The sequence below is a fragment of the Prionailurus bengalensis genome, chromosome X, assembly GCF_016509475.1.
Source record: "Prionailurus bengalensis isolate Pbe53 chromosome X, Fcat_Pben_1.1_paternal_pri, whole genome shotgun sequence".
Taxonomy (NCBI): Eukaryota; Metazoa; Chordata; class Mammalia; order Carnivora; family Felidae; genus Prionailurus; species Prionailurus bengalensis.
In genome coordinates this window covers 90,662,436-90,670,797 of record NC_057361.1, presented here as the reverse complement: position 1 = coordinate 90,670,797, position 8,362 = coordinate 90,662,436, and positions in this window count along the sequence as shown.

Sequence of the window (8,362 nt, the reverse complement as noted above, 5' to 3'; positions counted from 1 at the left end):
TCATATTAAGCAGCACTTATTACTTATGTGTACTAAGTACTTACCATGTTCTCTTATTTTTTTTAACCCTGCAAGTGTTTTTTTTAATATAATTTTTTAATGTTTATTTTTTGAGACAGACAGAATGTAAGTGGGGGAGGGGGAGAGAGAGAGGGAGACACAGAATCCGAAGCAGGCTCCAGGCTCCGAGCTGTCAGCACAGACCCTGACTCAGGGCTCGAACTCACAAACCATGAGATCATGACCTGGGTCAAAGACGGAGGCTCAACCGGACTCAACACTCTCTGTGAGTGTTTTTTTTTTTTATCTCCATTTCACAGATATGGATATTGAAGCTTAGGTTGGCTAGGGGACCAGCCGCAGGCCACAGGGTAAACAGTTAGGATTTACATTCTGATGGTGTGATGTTCGAGTCTGTGCTCCTAACCACTTGACTATACTGCCTCCCTTTCATGGTGGTTGGATTGTCATCCCTACTCAGAGATAAGGCCGAGTCACCCAATAAAAAGTTTCTGCAACTCTGTCCTGAGAGCTCAGGGTGTCTCCACTGGCTCTGCCTTTCACTCACTGTCTCTATCCTTCTTGCTTTGATCTTCTTTGCCTGGCTTTCTCTAGAAAAGGCCAGATTTTCTGGTCTGCCCATTGGGATTGGCAGTTCATTTGGACTGTCCGCCTGGATTTAAGATTCAGCTTCTCCCTTGATCACTGGCTTTCAGATCACCTGTAGCTTTAAACTTAGAAGCCCTCAGGCAGGCCTAACCCCAATCTCGACCCAGGAAGAGAAGAACAGACTCTCTTGTCTCTCTCAGACTTTTCTTTCTCAGTCAGCCGCTTCTGTTGACCCCTCATCCTTAGTCATGTGCAACAAGGTCTTCTGGAAGCTGCCAACAGGTAGACTTCCTCCAGCTCCAACAAGCAGCCAACTGGTGACTCATTGGTGGCCCAGGATTGTACCTTGAAGCTATAATTGCATTTGATGTCATTTTCTGTCCCTCCCTAGTAGCAGCTGTGGTATAACTGAGGTAGTGCGGAGACAGAAAGAGGAAGAGTCTAATACAATAAACATAGTCCACCCATCATTTTTTGTTTTATTTTTTAGGAGTGAGGGTGAATTTGCACTAAACCAATTGCTTCTTATTGCCTTGTTCCATGGTGGGATTTACTTTTTTTTAATTAAAAAAATTATGATTATTGTTTTTTTTTAATGTTAATTTATTTTTGAGAAAGAGAGAGAGAACACAAGCAGGGGAGAGGCAGGGAGAGGAGACCAGAGGATCTGAAGAATGCTTTGTGCTCATGGCAGTGAGCCCAATATGGGGCTCTAACTCATGAACTGTGAGACCGTGACCCAAAATGAAGTCAGACACTCAACCAACTGAGCCACTCTGTGCCCCTTTTTATTTTTTAAGTTTATTTATTTACTGTGTGTGTGTGTGTGTGTGTGTGTGGAGAGAGAGAGAGAGAGAGAGAGAGAGAGAGAATGGGGGAGGGGCAGAGACAGAGGGAGAGAGAGAATCCCAAACAGGCTCCACAATGTCAGCACAGAGCCCAATGTGGGGCTTGAACTCACAAGCCATGAGATCATGACCTGAGCCGAAGTCCGATGCTTAACTGACTGAGCCACTCAGGTGCCCCTAATTTGTATTCTTCAGCATCTCCTTGCCATCAACCAAGTCTGAGGGGATATGTGGAGTTCGACCACTTTATCTCCTTTTGCTGCTTTGACCATATCCTTCACCTTCTCAAAATGATTCAGCAATTCCCTCGTCAGAACACCAGAAAAACTAGGTCCCACCTATGATCTGTTTACACAGCATAGATAGCATGGACTCCAGAGCCCGAACGCCTGGGTTGAATCCCGGCGCTTCTACCTACAACCTGTGTAACTTTGGGCAAGATGCAGAACCTCTCCGTTTTCCAGTTTCTCTTTCTGTAAAATGGGAACAATAATCCCACCTGTCTTACTGGGTTGTTATGAGGAATAGATGAACTAAAATTTGGAAAGCACTTGGAACAGTGTCTGACTATAGTAAGTGCTATGCAAATGTTTGCTAAATAAGTAAATAAGTATATTCATTCATTAAAGAAATATCTGTTGGGCATCCAATGAGCTAGCCAGGAGTTGGCAAGCTTTTCATATAGAGGGCCATATAGTAAATGTTTTTTACGCTTTGCAGGCCACACGATCTCTGTTGCAACTACTCAACTCTGCCATTGTAGTGTGAAAACTGTCATAGACAACATGCAAATGAATTGGTGTGCCTGTGTGCCAATTCAAATTTATTTATAAAAATAGACTTTGGGTTAGATTTAGCCCACAAGCCAAAACAGGTTGCGAAGCCCTGTTTTTAAACTCAGCATGTATAATATCTTGTGAGAATGGCAGAATTGTTAAAAACATAGACTATTGCTTGAGGGAGGGAGGCAAACCATAAGAGACTCTTAAAAACTAGGAACAAACTGAGGGTGATGGGGGGTGGGAGGGAGGGGAAAGTGGGTGATGGGCATTGAGGAGGGCACCTGTTGGGATGGGCACTGGGTGTTTTATGGAAACCAATTTGACAATAACTTATATTTAATATTAAAAAAATAAAAAGTAAAAATAAAACATTAAAAAAAAAGAACATAGACTATTGCTCAACTGCCTGGCCCACACACAAGTTGTGTATACTTGGGTGAGTTACTTAACCTCTCTGTGTCAAAGTTACCTCTGTCAGATGAGGATAACAATGTTGCTAGTATCCACCTCATAAGGTAGTTATAATGATTAAATAAACCAATACACATAACCTGTTCTGAGTCATACCTGGCTCATGGTAATTGTTACTATGGGTTCACTCTTGCTGTTGTGGATCCTGTGCGTGATATTTCTTGTAAGGTACACTGTTTTCCTTTTTTTTCCTGCTAATATTGCCTCCTTTATACTCTGAGGAGTACCATTCCACGAAGTTCTCATTTCAGGATTTAGTTAACAAGCCAGTAAGACAGTGGTTAACATGCACTGAGCACTTATGTTCCAGATTCTGTGCTGAACAGATTCGAGGACAGAATCTCAAACCCTCTGGGTACCTGGGTGACTCAAGCGTCTGACTCTTGGTTTTAGCTCAGGTCATGATCTCATGGTTCATGAGATCGAGCCCCGCATTGGGCTCTGTGCTGACATCACAGTCTGCTTGGGATTCTCTCTCTGCCCACGATCCCATACTTTTTGTCCCTGCTTTGAACTTAGGGCCAACCACAGAAAGCCAATTATGCACCTCTAACCAATCACATAGGATACCCTGCTTCTAAACTGGTGTAGCCACTCTGGAAAACAGTATAGAGGTTCCTCAAAAAGTTAAAAATAGGACTACCTGAAGATCCAGCAATTGCCCTACTAGGTATTTACCCAAAGGATACAAAAATACTGACTTGAAAGGATACATGCCTCCCAAAGTTTATAGCAGCATTATCAACAATAGCCAAATTATGGAAAGAGCCCAAATGTCCACTGACTGATTAATGGATAAAGAGGATGTGGTGTATACACACACATACATACATATACAACATAAAATTACCTGGTATACATTGTATATGAATACACCGTGTGTGTGTGTGTGTGTGTGTGTGATGTTATATTACTCAGCCATAAAAAAAGGCACCATGGGGCGCCTGGGTGGTTCAGTCTGTTAAGAGTCCAACTCTTCATTTCAACTCAGGTCATGATCTCATGGTTCGTGGGATTGAGCCCTGTGTCGGGCGGTGCACTGACAGTGAGGAACCTGCTTGAATTGTTTCTCTCCCCCTCTCTCTGCCCCTCCCCTGCGCTCTCTCTCTCTCCTTGTCTCAAAAATAAATAAATAAACATTTCAAAAAACTGTTTTTAAAAAGAATGAAATCTTGCCATTTGCAACGACATGGATGGAACTGGAGAGTATTATGCTAAGCAAAATAAGTCAGTCAGAGAAAGACAAACACCATATGATTTCACTTGTATGTGGAATTTAAGGAACAAAACAAATGAACATAGAGGGGAAAAACAGAGAGGGAAGCAAACCGTAAAACAGACTCCTAACTACAGAGAATAAACTGATGGTTAGTGGAAGGGAGGTGGGCAGGGGAATGGGCTAAATGGGTGATCGGGATTGAGGAGGGCACTTGTTGTGATAAGCACCGGGTGTTGTACCTAAGTGTTAAATCACTAAATTCTGCACCTGAAACTCATATTGCACTATATGTTAACTAGCTGGGATTTAAATAAAACTCTACAAAAATTAAAAAAAAACAACAACCCGGATATCCTTCTTCTAGTTAGCCCGCCTGCAGCTTCCTCATGCCAACAGCATCCAGTCAGGGCACACTTGAACCCGTTCCTTTTTCCACTGTAACACTTTCCCACTCCTCTGCCTGCCTTTTAGTCTCTGCCTTAGCCCACGTAAAAGTGACTGACTTTTACTTGCTACAGCAAGCTCAAAATAAATAGCCTTTGCTTGTTCTCACTTGGTTGGTCTTTGTTTAGATCCACAATGACATCCTAAGGGTCCCCAAGATGGTGAGTGGCAGAGCTAGAATTTAAAGCCTCGTCTATCAGACTCCAGAGCCCCGAGTGTTCAACCAATATACTGTATCGCCTCTCCACACATACTTTTAGGATGTTCTTCACCTTTTCCCACAGGAAAGAGATAATCTGTTCAGGATTCCCCTGGGCAGCAGCTCCAATTTCCATGATTATTGGAGGCTCCTTCTCTGTACCTTTTCCAGCTCATTGCACAATTGGAAGTGCAACCTACATACAATAATTACAGGGCTGGCAGCACCCTGCCTAAGAATATGTGTTTTTTCAGGACTGCCATTATGAGTAAGCAGTGTAATCAAGATAAAGATCTAACATTTGCTTGGTTCTTATTATGTGCCAAGCACTGTGCTACTTTGTATGCATTAATTAGTTAATCTTCAGAATGACACTAGGAATCAAGAAATGCTATTATTCCCATGGTACAGATGACAGATCAGAGGCAGAGAGAGCTCTGGCAATATTGGTGCGATTCCCCCCAAAAAGTTTAAAAAAGGGGTTCCTGGGTGGCTCAGTCGGTTAAGCATCTGACTCTTGGTTTCAGCTCAGGTCTTGATCTTGCAATTCGTGGGATTGAGCCCCATGTTGGGCTCTCTGTCCTGACAGTGTGGAGCCTGCTTGGGATTCTCTCTCTCTCTCTCTCTCTCTCTCTCTCTCTCTCTCTCTCTCTTTTTCTTTCTCTCTCTCTCAAAATAAATAAATAGAATTTAAAAAAAGAGTGGTTTTGGGATGCCTGGCTGGCTCAGTCAGCAGAGTGTGTGACACTTGATCTTGGGGTCATGAGTTCAAGCCCCATGTTGGGTGTAGAGGTTACTTACAAAATAATAGTAATAAAATTAAAAAATCTAAACCACAAAGGTGGTCTAAGCCAGGGGTCTGCAAACCTTTTCTATAAATGGCCAGACAGTAAATATTTTACATACAGTTTCTGTTGCAACTGTACAACTCTGTCATTGTAGCATGAAATGGCCATACACAGCATGTAAATGATGCAGCAAACATATGTTCCAATAAAACTTATTTACAAAAATAGGTGGTGAGCTGGATTTGGCCCTTGGGCTGTAGTTTGCAGACTCCTGACTTAAACTCATGGAAAGGCTGGGAATCATGTGTGACCACCGATTGAGTCTCTATTGAGCTGGGTGTGTTGTAAGTTCATGGGTCCTAAGTGAGCACCACTGGCTGCTATCCAGACATGGGACTGGAAATCATACTCTGAAAAGGAATGCAGGGGATTTGGCCCAGTGTGGCCAGATCTCAAGACATATCCTAGTAGCGTTGTTTTAAAACAGAAATCCCAGAGCGCCTGGGTGGCTCAGTCGGTTGAGCATCCAACTCTTCATTTCAGCTCAGGTCATGATCCCAGGGTCATGGGATCGAGCCCTGTGTTGGCCTCCATGCTGAGTGTGGAGCTTGCCTAAGATTCTCTCTCTCTCTCTCTCTCTCTCTCTCTCTCTCTCTGTTTCTCTCTCCCTCTGGCCCTCTCCCCTGCTTGCACTCTGTCCCTCCAATTCATTCAGTCATTCACTCATTCATTCAATAAAACAAAAATCTTCATAGGAGCCTTTTTCCTTTCTATTTCTTCTACTTCCTAAAAGGATAATGTATTTTTTTGTTTGTTTGGGGAAGGAGGTAGGAGAAAGGAGAAAGATAGGGAGGTTCCAGTGACCTGGAATTCTGATAAATGGGATTCCAGATCAAAGAGGTCTGTCTGTCTCCAAGTTACTGGCAGAGAAAACTTGCCCATCAGTTCGGACGTAACACTGCCAGGCCCGGTGCATACGCCCATCGGTGTCCAAGGCTCACAAGTAGGTTGATCATAACTTCTGCAGGCTTAGAATATGCCTGGGACTCAATGCCCTTGGGAGCACTTCTATAATACGCTGGCAGGGTACTCTGCTCCAGGGGATATGATGGCAAATAGATTTTGCTTTGTATGCTAGTTCCAGTTGATGGGTAGGTAGCTGCTGTCTTTTGAGAGGGATTTTGAAGCCACATCTGGAGTGAATGGAAGTAAGCCTGTTTGCTTCATGAGACCTGCTATGAACATGGAAGGAGAGAGGAGAGGAAGCATAAGACCACCCCCCCTCCCCCACCCTCTGCTCCAGGCCTGGTGAACTGGAAAGAAATGCAGACAATTTGCTGAGTCCTATCTGCTAATGCCTAACTGGCTGGTGACAGACATTCCTTCAAACATCTGAGTAAATCAAGTGACTCATGAGGAGGTGGCCCAGTTAAGGCCTATTTTCGTGGCTATTATCACCCATCGTGCCGATGTCTCTTGTGGTACAATCTGGAGCACACTCCTGCCGGGGATGTCTTGTCAAGCGGGCTGCGTTGCCTTGACTGTGAATCATCTACATTCATTGTGTTGGCACTGAAGAGGTACAGACAGAGATGGGGAAGAGAGAGTCCCAGCCACTTAGAAATTTGTTTTTTTAAATCTGGGAGAAACCAATATCCAAATTAGTATCAAAACCACAAAGCAGACTGAGATACATTCTATGAGAAGAGATTAAGGAAAACGCTATGGGAGTGCACAGGAACGAAACGAGCTTTAACCCATAGGAGATGGGGTTGGGGCCTCAGGGAGGGAGGTTATCCAAGTCCCTATGGAGGAGTCAGCCTGTGAACCAGGCCTTGAATGTCAAGTTGGTTTTTTTAAGTTTATTTATTTATTTTGAGAGGGAGAGGGAGAGAGAAAGCACGGGCAGGGGAGGGGCAGAGAGAGAGAGAGAGTGAGAATTCCAAGCAGGCTCCACGCTATCAGTGCAGACAACTCAGGGCTTGATCCCAAGAATTGTGAGCAAGTTCTGAGCCGAGATCAAGAGTCGGACGCTCAACCGACTGAGCCACCCAGGTGCCCCGAAGGAGAAGGTGATTTTAAGGTATAGAGAAGACCTTGAGAAACTGCTCTCTTAAAGCTCTTCTTGCCTGGGGTGTAATGGTTCTCAATCTTATTGACACCCAGCATACCGAGGAGTAGAATATATCCCATCCATTCATCTTTCAAATTTTTTGAGCACCCACAGTGTGCCTGGTTGGGAGCTGGAGATTGCAGAGGTGTGGCCTGGCCTCTCCCCTAGGGGACCAGGCATCCCAGAGCAAAGGGGTATCGAAAAAAGTTTTCTTCACGAACCCTGTCTTGTCTAACCATTGTTAACAGGTCCTGGCGGATCCTGCAGGAGAGAGTCTATACAAACAGGAGCAAATAGGCCCGTACTGTTGCCACGGATGGCAACACATCACACACATTGTTCAGCATCTTGCTTTTGCTTTTTTTTTAAAAAAATTTTTAATGTTTATTTATTATTGAGAGACAGGGAGACACAGAGCGTGAGCAGGGGAGGAGTAGAGAGAGGGGAGATACAGAATTTGAAGCAGGCTCCAGGGTCTGACTGTCAGCACAGAGCCTGACGAGTGGCTGGAACTCACGAACCGTGAGATCATGACCTGAGCCGAAGTCGGCCGCCTAACCAACTGAGCTACCCAGGCGCCCCAAGCATCTTGCTTTTTCTTTCGCAGAACCATGCATCTTAGAGATGCTTTTCATAAGCACATAAAAAGACTAGCCATTAAAAAAAAAAGACTGCCATTTTATAGCTGCATCCTATTCCTTTGTATGGATAGCCATGAATAATTTAATTTAACCAGGCTCCTAAAAGTGGTCAGGTTGCATCAAATGGGGCAGGCATTTGTAGCTTTTATACGTGTTGGCTACATTGTTCTTTATCCCCACCAGCACAGTGTGTTATTCAACTTTTTTGTGTTCCTTAATGTGACAGATGAAAAAGGAGATCTCATTGC